Raw genomic sequence first — 11,121 nt, forward strand, 5'->3', positions numbered from 1 at the left:
AATGAATACCGGCAGGTACAAAATGCATAAAACATAATGCATATTGCATAATGCATAATAGTACTGTGTAATTTACAGAACGATTTTTTATTTTTTAAAACTCTCCTTTGTAGAGGCTAAAACCGCGAAAACCTCTTTAGAAGAGTTTCTTGTAAACATTCCAATCAGAGGGATTTCCCCAGACATATAATATTTAATTTTCGAATCCAAACGAAAGAGAAATCATTCTAATCATAACAATAAAGGGTTTTCCGTCACCATAAATAATAAGAAGATACAACAGATCAGAAAGGTTTCCCCCTTCTTCTTTCTCAAAAAAACCATAAACATTCGAATGTAAAAAGATTCGAAGTCTATTTTCTTTGATCTAGCTTTTGCATGAAACTCTTTAATTTATATTGGCTCGATATTGGCTTATCTAACAAAAAGCATTCACATGGTTAATGTTTTGTAAGAGGGAAAGCCCGTTGAAATTTATTAGCAATTGTTCAAAAAGATCTCTGAGAACTTAGAAAAGTAATGTACGGAGGAGATATTTTCGTGTTTTTTTCTACACTATATTACGTTCTGTAAAATACAATTATGAAAATCAAAATGGCGACAAGCATTTTCAGTGGATCATAGATTTTCTTCATCATCCAAAATTCAAATTTACAGCTTTCTACCCTTTATTTTCTGGTAGAAAATGGTATATTTGTTTTGTTGAAAGTATTATCTTTCAAATTCTCTTTATTATAGCCTCTAAAATTGACATTTGTCAATTATTATGCATTATGCATTATGCAATATGCATTATGTTTTATGCATTTTGGACCTACCGGAAGGAATACGGTAATAAAAGTGCTTCATTTTTGGATCTTGATATTCAAATTGAAAATAAGCAATTTAAGACCAAACTTTTTGATAAACGTGATGCATTTCCTTTTGAAATTGTTGGAATCCCAGACAGATCTTCCAAAATGCCTTCCAAAATTTTTGACTCCTGCATAGGAGCTGAGACCCTCCGCATTGCTCGAATTTCTTTTTTAACTAGTATTTTTGTCGAGTCTTGTCACTATCTGTATAAGAGAATGCTGAAACAAGGTGCAAACAAATCAGGAATACGGAGAGTCTTGAAGAAATTGCATGGTAAACATCCTTTTCTTAAAGAGTTCAGCGCCGACTCAAAATTATTTTGTGATAGCCTACTGGATTTTTCATGATTTTTTTCTTCTATTTTATTTATTTTGGACATTTTGTGGGTGCAAATTAGCCTTGCAAATCGGGCATAATGTTTCATTTAGCGTAAAGCCAATAATCTTGGGGAAAATACATTTGTGACAAAAGGAATGGAAGCACTTTGTGTTAGATATGGGAATTTCTGAAATCTGTTTGCAAAGGTGACACAGGAAGACTTCTTCCACTCGCTCAGCCAAAATCTCACATTGTTCTGGGCTTATTGATGGGAGATTTGTTTGGTCCACAGAACTAAGTACATCATTAGTCATTCCTCTTGACCAAATAGAGGTAGAACTATGGGATGGTCTACCCTTGTTCTTCCTTGTTTTCTTTGGCGTTCGGCCTGCGTTCGATTGGGAAACTATTTCAGTGGAATTAAATCCATTGTTACAGATACAGTTTTCGTGTTGGTGTGGGCCCCATTTAGGCAAAATTAGTTTTGTAGTTGAAGAAGCCCTTTTCATGTTTTTTAATTTGGCATGACAGGTCAGGCACATGAAGGGGGGAGTGTTGTTTATGTCGAAATTTGTCTCCTCCAGGAAGAAAACACTCATGATATCATCTTTCAAGTTCATTACCGCACTTTTTCTGATGCTCATGCAGTGCTCACCACAAATAAAGCAGATTTCTTTCACTTTCGTTTTGTGTTCTGACACTGCGGATTCAGCCAGGGGGTCGGTTGACATTTTGGTGGATAACTCTGTTAAAAAAAATGATACAACCGTAATTTTTCTTTTAATTTCTTCCTATACGGTTAGGCTATCAGGGAATGTGTACCTTTTTTCTGGGAAAATTCGTTTTTTTTCTTATTTTCAAAAATACAAAAATTTCACTTACCTCACCGGTATCAATATCTTCAATTTGGCGATCTAAAAGTGTTTTGTTTCGATTCTTTTTCACAAATATGTTGGAATAGTACTTCAAGTTCATAAATCAATAACAAAAATCACAATTACATATGTTCTACAATGTTTATTTTACCTAAATGACATGATTTTTTAATACAAAATGTTAAAAAAAATGATAAAAACGTTTAAATACGCGTTAGATCAGTGCAAAGTTTAATTCCTATTTTTCTATATAATCATTTTAGTATAATGATTGAAGAGAATTACAGGAGATTTTTTTAAATGAACGAACTAAACTGAAAAAACTGAAAATACTAAGAATGAAAAACTACCTAACCTAATTGTTTAATGTCAGTTAGCAGTGTTTGCATGCAAGTTGCTTTACCCTGTCATAATGGGTTCAATAACAAAGTAAAATAAAAATCAAATCGACCCAAAAAATTGCCATGTGATCAAAAAGTTACACAGCACGACAATTGTCTTATCAGTTTGTAGGTTTATTATACATTAACAAGAAAACTAATTTAACAGAAAAAGCATTTCACCACAAAATGAAATACAATTATGATTGACCTGAAGTGATCGCCGTCATCAAGACTTCTTCCAATCCAACTATGCTTACTGGTGTTGGTTGAATGATGTTGGTTTCGTTACACGAAAAACAGGTATGCTCAAAGACAGACCTGCAAAGAGGACATCTTGTAATTTGCTGAGTGTTAACACAATTGCTACACACAACTGATCTTTAGCACTGAATGCAAAAGATGAATGAAAATTTTGGTTCCAAACAAATGGAACACTTAAAAGAATCGAGTACCTGCTGAACAATAGGCACTGATTCTGCAACTGAAGGCTCTGTTGGTTGTACAGCGAGATTTTCATTAACTTTATCTTTAATTTCTATAAGTTCTTTCAGTTTAAATGTTCATTTCGAAAATGATAGCCTGTTTTTCACACTTATCGAAAAGTGAATTTTAACTTCAAAATCTTTTGACAACTACTTGACCAACTTATAAAATTATACCTCAAAATCTAAGTTAGACTATCCTCTAATAAAAGTGTTTTTGAGTTTAGATTCGGTGTCAGTGAGTCACCAAACGTCCAAAGTTTTTTTGAGTCACCCAGTATAATTTGAAATAATTCATCATAGCTTGCCTCACCTCAATACATTGCCTGGATGTTCCCAAAGTCCAACTGGTAATAAAGCTGAAAATCCCACAACTGATGATGGAAAAATGACAAGCCAGCAAAGTGAAGCCCAAATACAAGTCAAACGTCCTGGATGTTCCCAAAGTAATAAAGCACAATTACAAGCTGAAAATTCACAAGGAAATGAAGAAACAGTTTCACAAGGAAATGAAGAAACAGTTTCACAAGGAAATGAAGAAACAGTTTCACAAGAAAATGAAGAAACAGTTTCACAAGAAAATGAAGAAACAGTAGTGGAAGACCAATCACAAGACAAACGGCCTACTCCTGGTGATGAATCGATTGGTCATGCCCTATCACAAGGCATTAATGTTTCCAGTGATCTGTACAGGACTCCTCTTTCAGTTAAAAGTAAGAGTAATTCTAAAGTTCTTTTTATTCTCTGCTTTGATCCAAATTGTAGGTCCTCTAACTTAAACAGCTAAAATGAATCTTACTGACTGTATAAATTATTTGAGGACCTTCAGTTTCATAATTTCCTCCTGGGTCAATTTTTAGCTTCCCCAAAAAGAAAAATTATAGGCCGGCTTTGTAAAATCCACCAATAAATCCCCCCTCTTTTGGAAAGTTTTTGGGAAAAAAATCTCTCCTGCAGAAAGGGGGAGTACACTATGAGTTTGCTGGCTAGGTTGACCCTACTTCACTGGTTTTTTTAAACTCATTAAGAAAATAGTTTTCCTTTCTATTCATTTTTAGGAGGAATATCGACACCAAAAAGTTACGCAACTCTTCAAACAAGTGGTGGTCAAGGATATTTCACAGGTATTTACCCTTAGTTCTTAGGTTTTTCTTTAAATTTTGATTCTTCTTGGGTTTTTTCCACCCAGGACAGTTATTTATATTCAATGTATACCCTGTCTATTATGAGATTTAAGTGTTTTCCTCTAATTTTTTACTTCAGACAGGGAATTTAGTCCAATTTACAATGAGTTTCCCATTATAAAGGCAATTTTTGTGGCAATTATTTGAGTGGGAGGCAGTCAAAGCACAGTGCTATTTTTCAAGTTTGGTAGATGCCAAGAACAGGGTATGGAAAAAATTATTATTAAAAAAATATTGGAGGTGAAATGCTATTACTTTGTAAATATAAGGTGATGATTAGAGACCTTACTTGAGTACACTTCTCTTTTGTTTTTTTTTTGTTCAGGACTTTTGAATTCCAGCACAGTGAATGTAGCTTGGTTAGAGGGTATATTCTATTGATTTATGTTTTTGTTTGTTAACATTCTATTGTTTAAAACAATGTAATTTCTTTTGAGACACTCAAGTGATTATTTACAAACATAAACTCATCTGAATCTCTCTATTCAATGACTGTGGTTTATACTGTTCTAGTAGGTCCTAGAATTTAACAGTGTTCAAAATTCTTCCATCTCAGACAGATTTTCTCTCAGAGGTTTTGAAAGATGCATTTCCGCGATCTCAAAAACAGAAGAATCTGGCTTAGAGTTGTGTGTAAAGCCTAATTTTTCTCTGAGAGTCTCTGCTTTGAACACTAATTTCAAAATAATGTTTTTAATATGTAATTATTTAGAAATCTCAGGCGTAAGACCAAGAGCAGACGAGCCATCACCAGAAATTCCTTACTTACAGCCTACAGGTGTTGCATTGAACTTTCTATCTTGCTTAATTGTTTAGAGTTGCACTGCGAAAATTAGTTCCCTTAAGGTAATTTGAAACCATACCAACCAGATATGTTATCGGATATTTTGTTTTAAATGAAATGGAGGCTTCTAGCTCTTCATTTTGTATTTTTAGATGCTTCTTGCAAAAAACTTTGCGCAGAATGTTCAAAGAAAGATCTGATGATAACAAACTTGAAGAAAGAAGTAACAGCAATGTACGTTTCATATTCCAACCCTACCACTATTTACAGCAGCGGTCCAATTTAAAAAAAAATAATTGTATTTAACTAAAGTATGATACAGATTTTGACCCAAAGTTGTTATCCCCTCTATTTACTTGATCCCTCCAAAAACCCCCCTTTTTCTTCAGAAAATCTTAGGGGATAGGGGATAGATAGGGGATAAGGATCCCTATAAAGACTTTTCAGAAAAGTTTCACTCCCTGTTAAAAAGGGGGCTCACACTATGCAGGGTATCAGTAAACAAACCTTGTTAAAGCCTAATTTTAATAAATTTCTTTTTAGTGAAGCAGAAATTAAATCAGAATTTCAACTCATTCCAAAAGGTAATACTATTGGGTACCTAATAAATAAACTTTGCAGCTACGAGTCTTATTACACCCACAAAATTTCTACTAGAAAAGCTTTACCACTCCCTCTTATTCTACCCCTTCTGTGCTTAATCGTAGGGGAATTAAGCCCAAAAGATTAAGTATTATGCAGGATCAAGAACTGTGCTACTACTTTGCACTCAGATTATAAGTCTCTTTTTTATTTTTTTTTGTTGCCTGTTTAGGAACTGTTTAAAGAAAAACGTCCATTGCGAAAACCGTTCTTCCGCATCCCTGGAAATAACAAAGTGAGTTTATTCTTAAAATATTTATGATTGACCAATAATTGGCCTCCTCCAGAAAAAAAATTGTTTATGGGGGTAGAGGATTATAACAATTTTCCTTTATTTTTAGACCCCAAACAAGCATCACCCGACCCTCAGAGACCCAAAATTACCCCTGGGCAGAGCAAATCTACACCCCAAACAAGTCAAATTTTGACGAATTTTTGCTACCCCCAGGACAATATCTTCCAACCGGGGTGAACAAACAAACATTTTCTTGAAGAGCCTATTATATAATTTTTCTCCTTTTTTCAGATGGAGCTCGTCAAAGGAAGCGGGATCTTCCTGAAGAAGGACACCATTTGTCAGGCGCACCTTCTTCCAGAGTTTGGAAAATGTTTTCCTTACCTACTTAAAAGGTTGGGTTTCTTTATTCTATTTTTACGTTTTTGAAGGGGTGAGAAATTTGTAATAAAAAATCTGCTTGTTATCTGCTAAGATTTACCGTGATAAAATGTGCTTTATTTCCTTCTAGATTGTTTTCCCAACGTGAGCTGGTTACCCTGAACCACACAGGGGTAAATGGGATGGATGAATTTCCCAAAGATTTGTTGAATGTCATTCAAAGTGAGTTTTCAATTTGTTATTTCATATGAACCATCAGTTTCTCTGTTCCTAAAAAGATTATATTAGTGATGCATCTGAACTAACCATGGAATTCAGTAGAAAAATTAGCCTATGGCTCCCAAATTCTTTTGGATGGATTATTACAATGATATTGAAATTTAAAAATCTTAACAAGCACCTGTTATCAATGGTTTCTAAAAACATGGATACTCAAATCTGACTAACAAATAAATTTGAATTTTTTTGATTATGCTATACAATAAGGTTTTGATTATTTTATGTTTTCAGTCTTTTGTAAAGCAAACACGTACGACGTAGTCAGTCGCTACGATAAAACAAGGACCGAAATCGACAAAAGCCGCATTAATGAAATGTGCACAAATGTTGTTCAATCTGCCCGCCACTATTTGAAGTTCGGCAAAAAGTGGCTAATCCAATCCGAAGAAGAAGAAGAAGAGAAAAATGAACTGCACAATGCCTCACTTTAACGTTTTAATTAATTAATTAATTAATTTTGGCGGTAACTTACTTTGGAAAACTTGAACTTCTACTTTTTCTTCTTTCTCAGCAATAAAGACAATGTTAGACAGCAAGAAATAAAATTTATTTTTTGAGCGTCCAAACAAAAAAAATCAAAAAAAATAGTTTTAAGTAGTAATGCGAAAAGTATTGTCTTGAGGACCTATACAGTACACCTTCCCGCAATACAAATTCAGCGAGTGACAAAGTTTTCCTCAACAAATTTTTAAATTCATTTGCCCTGAAAGATAAACAGCCATAGTTGGCGTTCGATACTTCATTTTCAGAAATAATTTGTCATTTAGAAGCTTTTCGTCTAAACGAAGTATTTAGGTAAGATCTAATCCTTTTTCACGCGTAAACAACGCACTTAACAGGCGTTTGCGACGACGGGAACCGTCTAGTCTATAGTTTGTTTTAATTTTGAAAGTAACTGTATGTACATGGTTTTTTTTATAATCAAGTGTATGCCCCTTGATCAGGCTCGTGTATGCTTAAGTTCTCAAAGCATCCAGGCATATATTATGCTTATTATATGCTTATAAATCATGCTTATAATTCACCCCGAGCCAAGTTTTAGTTAAATTTTAGAAATTTTGTAAAAATTTGTTCAGATTTGGGAGTGGTAGTCGTGGAATGTCTTTTTCTTACTTGACCTCAACCAAACCATTTTAAACTGATAAAAAATGACAATTTGAAAAATATTTCAGGCTGACACATATGCTTATGTTATGCTTAGGAATTCTACAAATATGAGCCTTCATATGCTTATAAGTTTTATGCTTATAAAAAAACATGTACTCGAAGATAAAATATTGTCAGAACACCCTGTATATATAATTTATTACTTTATGTCTAGCTATTTCAATTGTAATTCGAAACCATTAATTATTCATTACCTTTCTATAATTATTCTTTATTCTTATATTTTAAATTTAAAATTTTTTATTATAATCTCTAATTGGGCATGGAATTTGGAATTATACTTCCCCAAAAAATTGAAGGATGGGATTTTCATGTTCCTTTACTCTACTTCTAGGTACCTCCCGCTAATTGTTTTCTAGAAAATTAATTTTTAATTAATTTCCTTTATTATATTAATATTAGATTAATATTTTATTATTTTAATTTTTAGGAAAATAATTTTGAACGTTCTCTTTTTGCCCTAATCCTTCTATTAGCCTTCTTTTCAAAAATGTTTCTTTCCATCCCACCTGGGGCCGTCCATATAGTATGTACGCAAAGATTTTCTTAAAATTTGGTACCCCTCCCCCTTGTACACAGAGAACAATAGAAATGATGTCATTTAAACAATAGATGAACGCTTTTGCTAAACCCTCCTCTTCCCTCTCCCCCCTTCACTGCGTACGTACTATATGGATGGCCCCCTTATTAATTTTTGAGATTTTTTCTACTCACCGCTGACTTAACCACTTTATTAGGTACTTGAGAGTATGTGTTGTCAATCTTGAGTATATGTCCAATATAAGCAACATACTTTCTTTCTGACAGAATTTCTTCATTCACCCTGAGGTACCTTGAACATTTCGGTCAACCAAGCTTTTCATTCTTTGGTTTGTTATATATTAATTTATTTGCCATACCGTTTCTATATATTTGAATTGCTTTTTCCACAGATCAAGAAATGAGAAATTGTAATCAAGTAAAAAAAAGAAATAACAAGAGATTCTTGGCTGGTTCATTGTTGCTTTGTCTTGAAAATCCGATTTAAAGAAATCTGAATCGTTTATGGTAAGTGAAATATATTCTTTTACTTTCATGAAAGCAATAAATTTATGTATGACGATAGATACTAGGATTTGTAGGATAACTTACTTTTGCAATACTAAATTTCTCAAATTTGATGTTTAATTATTTTGCTGATTCATAAAATTAAAATCATAAAATTTTAACTGGTGGCACTGACAGGAAATTTGAAATCCAATTTTGAAATGTATTTGGAATATGCATGAAAAGTTTTTAGGATACGTTTCAAGTTTAATCCAAGCAATCCCGTCCAGACACATATTTCGTGGAATGCTTTTGAAATTTAATTGGATTGTACATAACAAATTTCTTGGATCACGTTTCAAATACCATCCACACGATACCATTCTGTCACATTTCGTTGAATGCTTTTGAAATGCATTTTTGAAATGTAATTGGATTGTACATGACAAGTTTCTTGGATCACGTTTCAAATACAATCCACACAACACCATCCAGACACGTTTCGTAGAATGCCTTTGAAATGCCCTTTTGAAATGTATTTGGATTGTGCATGAAAAGTTTTTTGGATATACATTTCGAATACAATCCAAACTATACCATTCAGAAACATTTCATGGATGGTATTTGAAATGCTTGACGGATTGTAGATGGAATGCTTTTTGAAATGCATTTGAGATGTAAATAAAATGTCTTTGAAATATGCAGTCCAAATATATTTCACTATCATAGGGGTAATTTTACGGTCGTAATTATTCGTAGTTCCATTGCTTGCTTATTTCTTTTTTGTTGCATGAATTTACCGTGGTAAACAAAAGCGGGAAAAGATTATGCCATTGTTTTAGAATTATGTTATATAATTTAAGTTTTATGATAATTATTCGGAATAATCAGCGTACTTTATGCATGGATCGTGCATCGTGAATCGTAAATCGTTAGATCTTGCATCTTAAATTACACCAACCCTCTGTAGGATGCATGTTTTTTTAATTACGTTTTCAAGGCATTAAAAATGATACGTTTTTGATCTAGTTGACCCGACTGTCTGACGGTCGTACTGTGGGGGGCCTCATAAAGTAGAAGACTTGTTCGTACAGTTTCAAATTTGTTACGACACAATAGATTTGATAACTGAAAATTCAATATTTTCAAGAAAAAAAAACATAAATATTATATCGGTATTAGGTTTCCTTCACCGACGGTATTACGGTATTTGACCCAAAATTTTGTCGGTATGACGGTATTTAAGACCCCTGAAACCCCCCCCCCCAAAAGCCCCCCAACACATGTTTGAACCAACTTAGGACTTAGTCCTATTTGCCTTTCAAATAGCTTTGTTTTACGAAATACCCTAAGTTCTAGTTATCAAATCTGAGAATTTCTTTCTGGCGGGAATTATTCTGAGAGGCTGAGAAAAGAAAATCGGAAATCTGAGATAGAAATCATTACAGTTCAAATGTAAGCCAACAATTGGCCGTAAAAGCCCTGTCATGGTGTACGGCCACTCGGTTACGGGGTCCGAACCGGGCTCTCGGTCAACCTTTCAATTTTTTCTCTTTCTTTCTGCTGTACTTCACTGCATGGGGGGGGGGTTTCACTTTTACGGTATGACGGTATTGGGCCTTTTTACCCCCGGTAAATCGGTATTACGAGAAAAAACGACGGGATTACGGTATTTCCTTTTCTACCGGTATCGGTAAATTGCCTGTTTTTTTGTCGGTATTTCGATATTTTTATCAATAAAAAACGGTATTTCGGTATAAAACTATTTACCTTTTAGTTTCTTCATGAGTTTCATGCAGAAAAATTTTCAAAAAAGATAACTCTATTCCACTATTTTAACCAGTAAAATTTTCTGCTCGCTTCGCTCGCACAATCTTTGATGTCCTGTTGACTTATTGTCATGGTGATGTTATTCAAAATAAGCAAAACTTTACGATATCTAAACAAATATTTTCGTTATTTTTCTGCGGGCGCATTTTTTTAATGACAATTTTTGTGATGCAAATACTGCATCCAACGATTGAGTCTAGATAAAATTTTCTCCGTCAGCACTAAATGATATGGTCGTCTCTCCGTATTCACTTATATTGCTACTACAATACAATACACTGATACTGCAGTAACTTAGAGACAGTAAAGGCGTGGTATTTACTCCTTCAATAATTAGTAAAAGTAGGTAGTTCTAAAAACATTTTGTGCAGCATCGAACGATTAAAAAATAATTCACATCATGATGCACATGATGGGTTTTCAGGCAATCTAGGCATTCTAAAGTTTAAAGTTTTTCTTGGGCGAAACTCTTGGAACGCCGCACCGGGTACGGCAGGTACGTCGCTCGCCGTACCATATTTTTGCCAACAAATGGTCAGTGTTACTTAAAATCAAAAATTGTGTGACCAAACAAGGCATACTTGGCTAGTTGGCTAACAATAGCGTATCAAGGCCGTTTTTCAATAACAAAGGAGAGCGAAAAATTTTCGCGCTCGCTTCGCTCCCCTTCTTATTTTCCA

General features: G+C 33.8%; 2 long non-coding RNA genes across 2 annotated transcripts; both read left to right on the forward strand.

Annotated features, from left to right (window-relative positions):
- The first annotated feature begins 4,447 nt into the window (after positions 1–4,447).
- On the forward strand, positions 4,448–5,110 carry LOC136808465 (uncharacterized). The gene is made up of 3 exons (XR_010846890.1): positions 4,448–4,464; positions 4,810–4,875; positions 5,034–5,110. It is a non-coding gene; the product is annotated as an uncharacterized lncRNA (long non-coding RNA).
- A 590-nt stretch (positions 5,111–5,700) lies between these two features.
- Positions 5,701–6,671, forward strand: LOC136808466 (uncharacterized). The gene is made up of 4 exons (XR_010846891.1): positions 5,701–5,758; positions 6,050–6,153; positions 6,270–6,361; positions 6,650–6,671. It is a non-coding gene; the product is annotated as an uncharacterized lncRNA (long non-coding RNA).
- Positions 6,672–11,121: the final 4,450 nt, after the last annotated feature.

Source organism: Clytia hemisphaerica, unplaced genomic scaffold (assembly GCF_902728285.1).
Source record: "Clytia hemisphaerica strain Z4C2 unplaced genomic scaffold, Clytia hemisphaerica genome assembly, whole genome shotgun sequence".
In the NCBI taxonomy this organism is placed as follows: Eukaryota; Metazoa; Cnidaria; class Hydrozoa; order Leptothecata; family Clytiidae; genus Clytia; species Clytia hemisphaerica.